Source organism: Hyla sarda, chromosome 6 (assembly GCF_029499605.1).
Source record: "Hyla sarda isolate aHylSar1 chromosome 6, aHylSar1.hap1, whole genome shotgun sequence".
NCBI lineage: Eukaryota > Metazoa > Chordata > Amphibia > Anura > Hylidae > Hyla > Hyla sarda.
In genome coordinates this window covers 280,316,726-280,332,727 of record NC_079194.1, presented here as the reverse complement: position 1 = coordinate 280,332,727, position 16,002 = coordinate 280,316,726, and the positions used below count along the sequence as shown (strand labels likewise).

At 42.6% G+C, this 16,002-nt stretch overlaps 1 protein-coding gene across 1 annotated transcript in view; it reads left to right on the top strand.

The window, feature by feature from the left end:
* The window catches only part of LOC130277777 (spexin prohormone 2-like), a 39,805-nt gene extending 24,189 nt beyond the window's left edge, over nucleotides 1-15,616 (top strand). Inside the window, exon 7 of the mRNA XM_056528527.1 lies at nucleotides 15,446-15,616. The gene's annotated coding sequence lies outside the window, so the exon portion shown is untranslated. The remainder of the gene's footprint in view (nucleotides 1-15,445) is intronic.
* Nucleotides 15,617-16,002: the final 386 nt, after the last annotated feature.

Here is a 16,002-nt window from a genome sequence, read left to right as displayed (position 1 = left end):
AGAGGAACTACATATTAACAAGCACAAAAAGTACGGCAAATTCTGTTCTCATGGTAACATAACACCTCCTGCAAAAACTGCAGCTGTTGCTATACTCCATCATCATTCACGCTCCATGGTTGCTCCTTTTAGGGCTTGTTCACATGGGCGGATCCAAAGCGTATTTTACGCTGCGGATCCGTCAACAATGGACCCCTAAGGTGTGCCTCCAGATGTGCTTGCTCGGAGCGGCAATCCACCGCTAGGAGCAGACACACTGCTGTGATGTGCGAGTCGCCGCGCGCATGCGCGATGTACTCTCACACCTTCCAGCCGCTCCCCCTGCTCCCTGAGCTAGGCCGAGAGTAGCCACGATGTGTGCAGGTATACTGCTCATGCGTGCGACGACTTGCACATCGCAGTGTGTCTGCTCATAGCGGCGTATTGCAGGCACATCTGAGTCACACTGTTTGGGTCCATCATCGGTGAATCCGCAGCATAAAATACGCTATGGATCCGCCCGGGTGAACGAGCCCTTAAGTCCATTTAAGCATTGTAACCTTGTATTCTGCTGTTAGGTGCAAGTCATATTGTTTGTGTCTCTTTGTGTAGATACCATTTCATTCAGCGGATATTTTTACAGCTCTGTTACAAACACTGACTTCAATTTCCACCCATGTGTTTTCCATGTGTTTTGTTGTGCACTATTTTCAAGGGATATTGCTTTGAGTTTTCTATCCTGATGGTTTTCTTGGTCTCTCTGTATGTTTTTGTGGTGAGCCACAGGGTGTGAAGGTGAGGTGTATAGGGCAAATGTTATAGCCCAGGGGCAGTTGGTATTAACCCCTAAGTGTTCAAGACGCCAGGGCGTGGTTTTCCCGATAACCACCCAAACGGTAGCACCGCTAGTCCTAGTTAGGCAGGGCAAAGAAGAGTCCAAGGCCAGGGTTAACGGTAGCTTTACTGAGGTAGACAGATGGTAACACGGTAGCTTTACTGAGGTAGATAGATGGTAACAGTCTTTACAGCTAGGCCAGGATCCCAGAGAAGTGACCAATAACACGGAGGGAACGTTGCAGCTTGCTGGGACTTGCAGTGACTTGACAGACTTTAGGCAAGCCACACTGACTATAATAGACTGGACTTGACTGAAGATAGTGACAGCAGACAAAGATGACTTGACTTACTGACATGTGGCAGTAAGTTAGGCTTGAGGCCTCCAGGTGTGCTGGACACTGGCTCTAAGACATCTGGACTGAACTTGACCTCAGCAGAAAGTGAGAGCAAAAGAGAGAAATTGCAGCTCCTCCCTTCCTTTATAAAGGGGAGCTGAGCAAGGAGCCCATAGGTCAAGCTGCAGGTCACCTGGTTAGCTGGTGCTCTCTGGGTAACATAACATATGAATAGAATATGTGACCACATTATCATGTGACTAACTCAAAGGTCCTCAAAGGTCCTTCATACCTAATACATATAACACTATGGGGGAGACGCTGCAGGAGAGCAACAAGGACACAGACCTGACAGGACTCAACCTGACAGGGCCTAGGTACTGTACGGGACCATATCCGGTACTGGGACATCACATTTTCCTTTATTAAAGGAGTATTGTACTGACAAGTAACTTGAGTCCGTTGTGCCTGGGCTGCAAAAAAACGAAAAAAAAAAAACTTTATCTCACCTTCCTGCATTACCTCGTAGTACCTCTACAGCTGTTCGGTCCTCCGGTCCGGTCTTCTTCCTTCTTTCATGTGCACTGATCACACTGTCACACTGCGCTCAGCCTATCATCGGCTGCAGCTATGTCCCACCTCAGCCGGTGATAGCCTGAGCGCCGTGTGACAATCAGTGCACATGGAAGAAGACTGGACCGGAGGACTGAACAGCTGTAGCGGTGCTACAGGGGAACGGAGGTAGGTGAGTTAAAGTTTCTTTTCTTTTTTTTTGCAGCCTGGGCACAACAAACTCAAGTTACTTGTCAGTACACTACTCCTTTAACATTCTTATTTTGTTTATTAGACATGTGCAATTCGGTTCGGCACGAATGTCTAAATTAACGAATTTTACCGTTTTCGTGCATTCGGACCGATCCGAATGCACGAAAACACATTTTGAACATTCCCGAATAGCCACGATAATACGAATAGCAAAGTAACGAATACATTCGTTATATCCCGACCATAATGCTGTAAATAACGAATGCATTCGTTATCTGTAAACGAACGTGAAGAATTCATTCTGATAACACATATAATAAAAAGGATGTAGATGGTTTGATTTTTCGGATACATTCGGTATTCGGGTACATTCGGTAAATCTTTTTATTCTTTTTTTGGACTTTAGCGATCCTAAAAAATTATGGAGATACCTTTTTTATAAAAATTTCGTAGGGTATCATAAAAAAATCATAATAAAAAAGATACAGTGGTGATGGAAAAAATTGTATCTAATGAAATGTATCATTTTTATTATGAAATGTTTATTCATTTTTAAACAGGGATCAGTTTATGTGAGCGGGTAAATCACTAAAAATGTAGCCGACAATAGTAAAAATGTAGTGTGTGCGTGTTTTTCACTTTTTTTTAAAACATTTTTTAGGTAGTACTACTACTCCCAGCATGGAACACACTCTTCCATGATGGGAGTAGTAGTTACCTGTACTAATTGACAGATTGCAGGGGTCCCTTGCGATCCTCTTGTATAATGTATAGATGCGGCGGCTGCTCTTCTATGGTCCCCTGCACTCACGTATATGTACACATATTCATATTTCCCGCAGAGCTGTGATTGGCCAGATGGTTCCAGCCAATCACAGCTCTCTTTGAGAAATAGGAATATGTGTATATATACGGCTGTGCAGGGGTCCATAGGAGAGCGGCCGCCGCATTCATACATTATACAGGAGGATCGCAGCGGGCGTCAGGAGTGATACCCGCAGTGATCTTCCCTTTACTACAAGTACTACCACTCCCAACATGGAGTACACTCTGCTCCATGCTGGGAGCTGTAGTACCTGCATTAATAGACAGATCGCAGCGGGTGTCAGAAGTTACACTCGCTGCCATATGTCTATTAATGCAGGTACTACAGCTCCCAGCATGGAGCAGAGTGTGCTCCATGTTGGGAGTATTAGTCCCTGCAGTAAGGGACAGATCCCAGGGATGTCACTCCTCCTGACACCCGCTGCGATCGTCCTGATGTGAATGTCGGGATCAGCTGTTCTCAGGGCTACAGAGCCGGGAGAACAGCTGACGCTGAGCCGTAGGTATACATCGTATATCTACTGCCCAGCAATAACTTACAGTGAGCCTGCAATGTGTATACAGTATACACATTGCTGGCTCACTTAACCCCTTGCTGAGCTGTGCGCTATGCGCAAGCCCAGCAAGGGAAGAGTTAACTTACACTGCTGGACAGTGTAGGTTAACCCTTTGGGCGGTATACACTTTATACAGCTATCTATAGATAGCTGTATACAGTGTATACAGAAGACGAAGTCCAGCTTACTTCCCTCGAGTCCCGGGCGGGGTTCGTGTAGCTCCGCCCCCTAGTGATGACATCATTAGGGGGCGGAGCTACAGAAGGGAACAAGGCTAATTAATCTGAAGCTCTGTTCACATTGTACGTTTTGTATAATGTGAACAGACCCTTCTGGCAGTGTCTACCCAGACACGGAGACTCCAGCTGTTGCTAAACTACAACTCCCAGCATGCCCAGACAGCCAAAGGCTGTCTGGGCATGCTGGGAGTTATAGTTTTGCACCAATTGGTGGCTCCCTGTTTGGGTAGACATTGCATCATGGGTGCTCTCCCCAGCGGACAGCGCCAAAAATGTCATAACCAATTTTTTGTGTTTTTTTCTTCTCGTTTCAGATCCGTGTATGCAGAGGATTACTGCGGATTCGATGGATTACGGCGGATTATTTATTTTTTCCTTTAATAAAATGGTTAACGAGGGCTGTGGGGGAGTGTTTTTTTAAATAAAATAATTTTTCCAATGTGTTGTGTTTTTTTATTTTTATTGAATTTTCAAGGTTAGTAGTGGACGCTGTCTTATTGACGGAATCCATTACTAGGCCAGGGCTTAGTGCTAGCCCCAAAAACAGCTAGCGCTAACCCCCAATTATTACCCCGGTACCCACCGCCACAGGGGTGCCGGGAAGAGCCGGTACCAACAGGCCCGGAGCGTCAAAATGGCGCTCCTGGGCCTAGGCGGTAACAGGCTGGCGTTATTTAGGCTGGGGAGGGCCAGTAACAATGGTCCTCGCCCACCCTGGTAACGTCAGTCTGTTGCTGTTTGGTTGGTATCTGGCTGAGAATGAAAATACGGGGAACCCTATGCGTTTTTTTTTTAATTTTTTTATTTAAATTTAAAAAAAAAACGCATAGGGTTCCCTGTATTTTCATTCTCAGCACAATACCAACCAAACAGCAACAGCCTGACGTTACCAGGGTGGGCGAGGACCATTGTTACTGGCCCTCCCCAGCCTAAATAACGCCAGCCTGTTACCGCCTAGGTCCAGGAGCGCCATTTTTGACGCTCCGGGCCTGTTGGTACCGGCTCTTCCCGGCACCCCTGTGGCGGTGGGTACCGGGGTAATAATTGGGGGTTAGCGCTAGCTGTTTTTGGGGCTAGCACTAAGCCCTGGCCTAGTAATGGATTCCGTCAATAAGACAGCTTCCGCTACTAACCCTGAAAATTCAATAAAAAAAAAAAAAAAAACACAACACATTGGAAAAATTATTTTATTTAAAAAAACACTCCCCCACAGCCCTCGTTAACCATTTTATTAAAGGGAAAAAAAATAATCCGCCGTAATCCATCGAATCCGCAGTAATCCTCTGCATACACGGATCTGAAACGAGAAGAAAAAAACACAAAAAATTGGTTATGACATTTTTGGCGCTGTCCGCTGGGGAGAGCACCCATGATGCAATGTCTACCCAAACAGGGAGCCACCAATTGGTGCAAAACTACAACTCCCAGCATGCCCAGACAGCCTTTGGCTGTCTGGGCATGCTGGGAGTTGTAGTTTAGCAACAGCTGGAGTCTCCCTGTCTGGGTAGACACTGCCAGAAGGGTCTGTTGACATTATACAAAACGTACAATGTGAACAGAGCTTCAGATAAACTAGCCTTGTTCCCTTCTGTAGCTCCGCCCCCTAATGACGTCACCACTAGGGGGCGGAGCTACACGAACCCGGCCCGGGACTCGAGGGAAGTAAGCTGGACTTCGTCTTCTGTATACACTGTATACAGCTATCTATAGATAGCTGTATAAAGTGTATACCGCCCAAAGGGTTAACCTACACTGTCCAGCAGTGTAAGTTAACTCTTCCCTTGCTGGGCTTGCGCATAGCGCACAGCTCAGCAAGGGGTTAAGTGAGCCAGCAATGTGTATACTGTATACACATTGCAAGCTCACTGTAAGTTCTTGCTGGGCAGTAGATATACGATGTATACCTACGGCTCAGCGTCAGCTGTTCTCCCGGCTCTGTAGCCCTGAGAACAGCTGATCCCGACATTCACATAAGGAGGATCGCAGCGGGTGTCAGGAGGAGTGACATCCCTGGGATCTGTCCCTTACTGCAGGTACTAATACTCCCAACATGGAGCACACTCTGCTCCATGCTGGGAGCTGTAGTACCTGCATTAATAGACATATGGCAGCGAGTGTAACTTCTGACACCCGCTGCGATCTGTCTATTAATGCAGGTACTACAGCTCCCAGCATGCAGCAGAGTGTGCTCCATGTTGGGAGTATTAGTACTTGTAGTAAAGGAAAGATCACTGCGGGTATCACTCCTGACACCCGCTGCGATCCTCCTGTATAATGTATGGATGCGGCGGCCGCTCTCCTATGGTCCCCTGCACGGCCGTATATATACACATATTCCTATTTCTCACAGAGAGCTGTGATTGGCTGGAACCATCTGGCCAATCACAGCTCTGCGGGAAATATGAATATGTGTATATATACGTGAGTGCAGGGGACCATAGAAGAGCAGCCGGCGCATCCATACATTATACAAGAGGATCGCAAGGGACCCCTGCAATCTGTCAATTAGTACAGGTAACTACTACTCCCATCATGGAAGAGTGTGTTCCATGCTGGGAGTAGTAGTACTACCTAAAAAATGTTTTAAAAAAAAGTGAAAAACACGCACACACTACATTTTCATTATTGTCGGCTCCATTTTTAGTGCTTTACCCGCTCACATAAACTGATCCCTGTTTAAAAATGAATAAACATTTCATAATAAAAAAGATACATTTCATTAGATACAATTTTTTTCATCACCACTGTATCTTTTTTATTATGATTTTTTTATGATACCCTGCGAAATTTTAATAAAAAAGGTATCTCCATTATTTATTAGGATCGCTAAAGTCCAAAAAAAGACTAAAAAGATTTACCGAATGTACCCGAATACCGAATGTATCCGAAAAAACAACACGAATACCCGAATACCGAATGTATCCGAAAAAATATTGCCGAACCGAAATTTTTTTCCAAAACGAAAAAACGAAACGAAATTAAACGAAAATTTTTCTAGTGCACAAGTCTATTGTTTATACTTCATATGTCACGCACAGCTGACTGGGAATAACCAACATCTTTTTCCATATTTATTGGCCCAGATTCATCAATCTGCCTAAAAACATAACTGACTGGTTTTGCTCATAGCAACCAGTTGCAGCTCAGCTTTCACTTTACCAGAGCTTGTTAAATTGAAATGTAATGTTAATTTACCTTTCCCTCACTTGAAATTAAATATAGAAATCTAATCTTTGCCCCATGACCAATGTATTCCAAACCCCAGATCAGCCCTTTTTTTTTTAGAAGAACTTCCTGCAGATCCACTAAAGGGTCTCCCTCCTTTCCACAAAATTTTGTATAAATCAAAATCAACACAAGAAATGTTGTAATATATCCTATTAGAGAAAAATGCATCTTTCTCTACTTATTAGGCTCCTTTCCTTCTTGCCCTCCATTTATTGTGGGAAACTGTTAAAAATGAATTCTGAGAGATGGGATGGGTTATCAGCTCACTGAGGGATCAGAATACATGCTGCCCATAGAAGTCTATAGACAGGTGAGGGGAGATTGAGTTAGCCACAGAGAAAGACAGAAAGAGAAAGGTAGACTGTTGTCAAACATGCTGAAAGACTATGTTCAGTACATTTTGTTTTTTGTTAAAAAGGAGAAACAAGAAAAACATGTAGGGCGCTCCCTTGTGTAGTATTTAAAACAATAATGTTCAGCTAAAATATCCACCACCAACACCTAAGGTATCGTACTGACCTCTTGTGACTGTACAATAGGGCAGGTACAACTGTTTCCGTAAGGTTGGGGGTATGTTAGGGTAGTGGAAAACAGTTTGCTGCTTGAACCCCTATTGTCCGTAAGCCCAAAAGGTACGGAAATAGAATAGTGGAAGAAAGTGAACAAAAAAAGGGGGGGTTTGAGCGCTACTGTATGCAGCAAATAAAAAGACTTCAACATACACCAACAGTTACACAGGACTTGCTTTTATTCGAAAGTAAAAGCAATACAGGACAACGCGTTTTGGCACACACTCATGCCTTCCTCAGGTCCACAACAATTACTGGAAAACACATATACAAATAGAGTAATTTGTAAACCTTTAAAAATGCGCATATATAAATACTTTAAAAATAATAGGGTGTTATGCAACTTCAACGATAAAAGACCTTAAAATATAACAGAAAATATCTAGCGGGAAAACACTAGCATAATGTCAGGTGGCAAGTAAAAAATAATAATTGGAAAGAAATATCTAGCTGAAAAAACACTCACAAAAAGTGATAAACTTATATGCAATGTTTCTGGTTAGTGGTAGAGAGGGTGGTCCAGACTATTATATGGTTCAATATTAGTATTACTAGTGTCAGAAGGTATTTAGGCCCATAGTTAATGGAGCCTATAATTCACTGGAGGTTAATGGGTAACCCAGCCCAGGGGATATTCAGAAACACCTGTGGCCCAAATCTCAGACTTGCTTTGGGTTAACTGGGAGCCTGTGTATCTATGACATGAAAGGAATTGTGGCATGAAAAGAACAAAAAGATTTACTCACTGCCCCCTGGCAGGGGCTTCCAGTGTTGTGGCAGGAGGAATCAAGTCTTGGCGTGCCGCTTTATGTGTGGGCGCACCGCCAATCCCTGTGTGCGGCACAGCGCTGATGGTATGAGCCCTCAGAACAGCGGGGGAAAAGTGGCGGGCTCGTCCTGGGCGCAGTTAGTGATTGTAAAGGACTTGTGATAGATGTAATAATAATAACAAGAAGTATTGTATCAAGCAGTAAGGGCTTGGGATTGTGGGGAAATATATAGGGATGGATGGCTGAGTGATGGAGATGATAATTAGGAAGGATTTATACAGTAATTATGGAGGATGGTAATTATGAAGGATATATATATATATATATATATATAAATATATATATATATATATATATATATATATATATATATATCATTATTTTGAAGAGGGAAAAGATGTGTGATGTCTGAGGGTAGGGAGCTGATGAGTCCCGTACCAAACAGGTGGATGGGGGGTGGGCCCCAAGGGAAGATGGGGGTAGTGGAAAGGTTCAAAGGTGGATGTGGGGAGAGGGGGCAAAATGGGGAGTGTGATTGGAAAGTTATTACAATTCTATACATTCGTTTAAACCATCGGGGACAAGGCATTTCAGTTTATAGCTCCAATGGGCTTCTCGTTAGTTTAGAGCCGCTTGTCTGTTGTCCAAATCTTCTGAAATATGTTCAATTGGAGTAATCTTCAGGCATGAGAAGTCTCTGTTGTGGTCTTCTGTTTAGTGCCATGATAAACTCTGTTTCAGGTAACCTATATTGCAGTTATGTCTGTGGCCTTTGAGCTGTTTCCTTAAAGGGGTACTCCGGGGGAAAACTTTTTTTTTTTTAAATGAACTGGTGTAATTTGTAAATTACTTCTATTAAAAAATCTTAATCCTTTCAGTACTTTTTAGCAGCTGTTTGCTACAGAGGAAAATCTTTACTAATCTCTCTACTGACAGCTGATGCCCGTATCAGTAACTGTCCAGAGCAGGAGAAAATCCCTATAGCAAACCTATGCTACTTTGGACAGTTCCTGACATGGACAGAGGTGTCAGCAGAGAGCACTGTGGACAACACAAAAAATTAATTCAAAAAGTAAAGAATTTCCTCTGTAGCATATAGCTGCTAAAAAGTACTAAAAGGATTAAGATTTTTTTTAATAGAAGTATTTTACAAATCTGTTTAACTTTCTGGCACCAGTTCATTTAAAAAAAAAAGTTTTCCACCAGAGTACCCCGATAAGGTTTGGGTGGCTCTCCCGATGTAGTAGGTGCCACAGGAGCAGTCGATCAGATAAATAATAAAAGAGGACCCACAGTCCATACCTTTTTTTATATCAAAGGAGGTGGAGATATTTCTTGATGTAAAGGATTTCCTTCCGTGTTGTATAGTCTGACAACACAAACAGCCTCTACTTCCACATCTATATGATCCTGGGGTTGATGTGGAGGATTTTGTTGTTTTATCTTTTCTTAACCAACTGGGGGCAAGAATGTTCTTAACGGTCTGTCCTGTGCGGTATGTCAGCCCAGGTTTTTTCGGGATGAGGTTTTTCAAAGATGGATCTGTAAGGAGGATACCCCAATGTCCGTCTAGGACCTTTTTTTATCTGTTGGTGTTCCTGGTTATAGGTTGTGATGAAGTTGTAACTGTGTATTAGTGGGATTTGTTTCTTTTTTAGGTTGATCGGATGGTAGAAGTGTTGTTTGTTCTACGGCAAGGTTTGATAGAAAGACGTTCTTGAGGAGGGTTGAGGTTTTTTTTTTTTTTGTAGGAATCTGTTTTTGAAGGGTCTTGGATTGTATTTTATAGTCAGATGCATTTGTTCAATTTCTACGTATTCGTCTGTATTGGCTGAAGGGTATATTTAAAAGCCATTTTTTGTGATGAGCACTGTGGAAGTCCAAAAAACTGTTATTATCAACTTTTTTAAAATGAGTGGTGGTGATGATTCTTCCTTGCTGGTGACTTACATTAAGGTCCAGAAACACTGTGGATTTTGAGTCACGGTGTGCCTTCACGGTGAAGACTGCAAATAAGGTACTGCTCTTAATGTCCAAATATTGTATTCATTTACACTCCTACTAACCAGCTCTCTGTGAAGTGAAGTGGAAGTTTTAACTGTATCTCTCATCTGATCTGCAACATTTAACAGACACTTTGTATCTACTTTGCTACCAATACAGTACATTGGCTTTATTTGATGAACAATTCTAACCAATGTGGCTGCTAAACTAGATTTGAATCATTATATTGACTTTGGACATTGGCTGCTATCAGATACAAAATATTTTATGAACATCTATATACCTATTTTTATAAGAAGGTTGGCAATCCACAGTTTTTAATTTATTTTTAATAAGCATATTTTTGCTAATACCTGGGCAAGGGCCCTGCCCAGGTTTTTTAATACCACTTTATTCAATAAATGCACATTATTGTTCAAATTTTATTTTGCAGGTATTTTTTTTATTACTATAATAATCAAGATAGGATTATTTTAGCAATTTTAGCTACTATTAGTTTCATCTCCATTTATCTCATACCTTCATTTGTGACCTACCATCTGTCAATTTTTCCATATCTTTAATCTTCATCTTTTTGCCTTTTTCTTTCTGCTTTTTCCTTCCTTCTATTTTTTTCTGTATTTTACTATCCTTGAGGACTGGACATATAATTTCTTTATTATATATATATTTTTATATGAATTTTTGGTCTTGGGGTAATTAGACCATACCAGTTAACATCAGGCTAGTTTTGATTGAGCTGCACTGCCCTTGATTTTATTTCACAGTCTAGAAGATATCTATTAAACTTGATGAGTCTCTCAAGTTGGAGTGTAGTGTTTTAACAATTTCTTGCAAAAAAAGGTCAATATAGTGAGACAACTGGCTTGTAAGGGAGCCAAGGGAGTTGTCTTACTATATTGACCTTTTTTTTTCAAGAAATTGTTACAAAACTACCCTCCTGAGAGACTTGTCAAGTTTAATTAAAGATCTTCTAGACTTCCCTTGGGAAAATGATTACATGTTTCTAACTCTCAATGTCACTTAACTTTACTCTAACATTTTGCATGATCTGGATCTAAAAAACCACAGCACATTTTTTACAGCAAACCAAAAAATTCAAAGAGGAACAAATCAGTTTTCTTCTGGATGGTCTGAAATTCATTCTGACCCACAATGTTTTTCTTTATAATAATTCCTGTATAAAAAAAACGGAACAGCCATGGGGACCCGTGTGGCCCCCAGTTATGCAAACTGAATTTGAATATATCTTTGACTCCATTACCTATAGACCCCACATCATTTATTATAAATGCTACATTGACGATTTGTTTGTCATTTGGAAAGAAAACACCGATCAAGCAAATCATATCATTCAACATCACCAATAGGGCTCGAAATCACCCCGACTCTTGACTCAAAAATCCAGTGTTTCTGGACCTTAATGTAAGTCACCAGCAAGGAAGAATCATCACCACCACTCATTTTAAAAAAGTTGATACTAACAGTTTTTTGGACTTCCACAGTGCTCATCACAAAAAATGGCTTTCAAATATACCCTTGGGCCAATACAGACGAATACGTAGAAATTGAACAAATGCATCTGACTATAAAATACAATCCAAGACCCTTCAAAACCGATTCCTACAATAAAGTTATACCTCAACCCTCCTCAAGAACGTCTTTCTATCAAACCTTGCCGTAGGACAAACAACACTTCTACCATCCGATCAACCTAAAAAAGAAACAAATCCCACTAATACACAGTTACAACTTCATCACAACCTATAACCAGGAACACCAACAGATAAAAAAGGTCCTAGACGGACATTGGGGTATCCTCCTTACAGATCCATTTTTGAAAAACCTCATCTCGAAAAAACCTGGGCTGACATACCGCACAGGACAGACCGTTAAGAACATTCTTGCCCCCAGTCGGTTAAGAAAAGATAAAACAACAAAATCCTCCACATCAACCCCAGGATTATATAGATATGGAAGTAGAGGCTGTTTGTGTTGTCAGACTATACAACACGGAAGGAAATCCTTTACATCAAGAAATATCTCCATCTCCTTCGATATAAAAACACGTATGGACTGTGGATCCTTATTATTTATCTGATCGACTGCTCCTGTGGCACCTACTACATCGGGAGAACCACCCAAACCTTGATGAAACGGCTCAACGGCCACAGACATAAGTGCAATATAGGTTACCTGAAACAGAGTTTATCTAGGTATTTAACAGAAGACCACAACAGAGACTTCTCATGCCTGAAGATTACTCCAATTGACAATATTTTAGAAGATTTGGACAACAGACAAGCGGCTCTAAACTAACGAGAAGCCCATTGGATCTATAAACTGAAATGTCTTGTCCCCGATGGTTTAAGCGCACGTATAGAATTGTCATTACTAACTTTCCAATCACACTCCTCAATTTGCCCCCTCTTCCCTATCCTCTCCCCACATCCCCCTTTGAACCTTTCCCACTACCCCCATCTTCCCTCTGGGCCCACCCCCCTTCCATCCACCCATTTGGAACGGGACTCATCAGCACACAATGCCAACCCCTTGTACATACACACAAACATTCATATCAGTATTGTTATATATTTCAATCAGGTCTTCCGCTCATTACCAAGTTCCGCCCTCACATTTCACACTCTATGTATTACTATTACATCTATCACAAGTCCTTTACAATCACTAACTGCGGCCAGCACAAGCCTGCCGCTCAATCCCCTGTTCTGACGGCTCATACCATCAGTGCGCATGACCGGAAAAGTCATCAGCGCTGTGTGGCACACGGGGATTGGTGGCGCCCGCGCATAAAGCGGCGCGCTAAGACTCGATTCCTCCAGCCACTACACAGGAAACCCCTGCCAGGACTACATACCCGTGAGTAAATCTTTTTGTTCTTTTCATGCCACAATTCCGTTGATGTCATAGATACACAGGCTCCCAGTTAACCCAAAGCAAGTCTGAGATTCGGGCCACAGGTGTTTCTGAATATCCCCTGGGCTGGTTTACCCATTAACCTCCAATGAATTATAGGCTCCATTTACTATGGGCCTAAATACCTTCTGACACTAGTAATACTAATATTGAACCATATAATAGTCTGGACCACCCACTCTACCACTAACCAGAAAGATTGAATATAGGTTTATGTCTGCTATCTTATATATTTTTACCTGCAACCCAACTTCTTGTGAGTGTTTTTCAGCTAGATATTTCTTTCCTATTATTTTTTACTTGCAACCTGACTTTATGCTAGTGTTTTCCCGCTAGATATTGTTTTCTTTTATATTTTAAGGCCTTTTATTGTTGCTGCTATACATAAGTTGCATTCTATACGGTTATCCCTGTGATTTTGATTATATGCATACATCCCTTTTACACTGCTCAAAAAAATAAAGGGAACACTTAAACAACACAATGTAACTACAAGTCAATCACACTTCTGTGAAATCACACTGTCCACTCAGGAAGCAACACTGATTGACAATCAATTCACATGCTGTTGTGCAAATGGAACAGACAACAGGTGGAAATTATAGGCAATTAGCAAGACACCCCCCAATAAAGAAGTGGTGCTCCAGGTGGTGACCAAGGACCACTTCTCAGTTCCTATGCTTCCTGGCTGATGTTTTGGTCACTTTTGAATGCTGGCGGTGCTTTTACTCTAGTGGTAGCATGAGACGAAGTCTACATCCCACACAAGTGGTTCAGGTAGTGCAGCTCATCCAGGATGGCACATCAATGTGAGCTGTGGCAAAAAGGTTTGCTGTGTCTGTCAGCGCAGTGTCCAGAGCATGGAGGCGCTACCAGGAGACAGGCCAGTACATCAGGAGACGTGGAGGAGGCCGTAGAAGGGCAACAACCCAGCAGTAGGACCGCTACCTCCGCTTTTTGTGCAAGGAGGAACAGGAGGAGCACTGCCAGAGCCCTGAAAAATGTCCTCCAGCAGGCCACAAATGGGGATGTGTCCATTCAAACGGTCGGAAACTGACTCCATGAGGGTGGTATGAGGGCCCGACATCCACAGGTGGGGGTTGTGCTTACAGCCTAACACCGTGCAGGACGTTTGGCATTTGCCAGAGAACACCAAGACTGGCAAATTCACCACTGGTGCCCTGTGCTCTTCTCAGATGAAACATGTTCACACTGAGTACATGTGACAGACGTAACAGAGTCTGGAGACGCCATGGAGAACGTTCTGCTGCCGGCAAGATCCTCCAGCATGACCGATTTGGTGGTGGGTCTGTAATGGTGTGGGTTGGCATTTCTTTGGGGGGCTGCACAGCCCTCCATGTGTTTTCCAGAGGTAGCCTGACTGCCATTAGGTACCGAGATGAGATCCTCAGACCCCTTGTGAGACCATATGCTGGTGCAGTTGGCCCTGGGGTCCTCCTAATGAAAGACAATGCTAGACCTCATGTGGCTGGAGTGTGTCAGTAGTTCCTGCAAGAGGAAGGCATTGGTGCTATGGACTGGCCCGCCTGTTCCCCAGACCTGAATCTGATTGAGCACGTCTGGGACATCATGTCTCACTCCATCCACCAGCGCCACGTTGCACCACAGACTGTCCAGGAGTTGGCGGATGCTTTAGTCCAGGTTTAGGAGGACATCCCTCAGGAGACCATCCGACATGTCATCAGGAGCATGCCCAGGCGTTGTAGGGAGGCCATACGGGCACGTGGAGGCCACACACACTACTGAACCTCATTTTGACTTGTTTTAAGGACATTTCATCAAAGTTGGATCAGCCTGTAGTGTGGTTTTCCACTTTGATTTTGAGTGTGACTCCATATCCAGACCTCCATGAGTTGATAAATTTGATTTCCATTGATAATTTTTGTGTGATTTTGTTGTTAGCACATTCAACTATGTAAAGACAAAAGTATTTCATACGATTAGTTAACACATCCTAGATCTGAATGAGTGATCTTAGTGTTCCCTTTATTTTTTTGAGCAGTGTATTAACACCCTATTATTTTTAAAGTATTTATATGTGCGCATTTTTAGAGGCTTATTACTCTATTTGTATAAGTTTTCCAGTAATTGTTATGGACCTGAGGAAGGCGCAAGTGTGCGCCGAAACGCGTTGTCCTGTATTGCTTTTACTTTAGAATAAAAGCAAGTCCTGTGTAACTGTTGGCGTACATTTAAGTCTTTTCATTTGCTGCATAGTGCTCAAAAGAACCCCCCTTTTTTGTTCACTTTCTTCCACTTTGTAGAACTTTACATGCTCAAAAATGTACTGAATGTGGAATCACTAAGCAATAACCTTTTGCTTGCAACATATTTGCTCATAATGAATATGATGAATAATATATATTTTATTTTTTATAGGTTACAGAATATATTTTCTGCGAAAATAAAGAATATTCGAAGATATTCATCCATTTGGGCTCACCAAACTGAATAATATAGTCATTAAAGGAAATCTGTCATCAGTATCAACCGCACTAACCTGTCATACAGTCTTGTAGTTCCGGTGATACTGATCAAATTGATACTTACGACGTCCCGAACCGTCCGTCCGTTCTACCTTAATTAAACTGTTTCAGTATATGCAAATTAGTTGCTTGGGGCATGGGCGGAGCTACAAACCCTGCTCCGGGCACTGTGACACCGTCTTCGCCGGATGGGCTGCGCCCGGCTCCTCCATTTTTCCTAATCCCCCTCCCTGCTCACTCGGCCTGTACTGCGCACACACCGCTTTCTGGGTTCACTCGGAAGCAGCATTCAGCTGAGATCAGCTCCCGGCTAAGATGATGTCGCAGTGTCGGGAGCAGGGTTTGCAGCTCCGCCCCACCCCCAAACAACTAATTTTCATATACTAAAAAAGATGAATTATGGTGGAACAGAGTGACGGTTCGGGACGCTGTAAGTATTAATTTGATCAG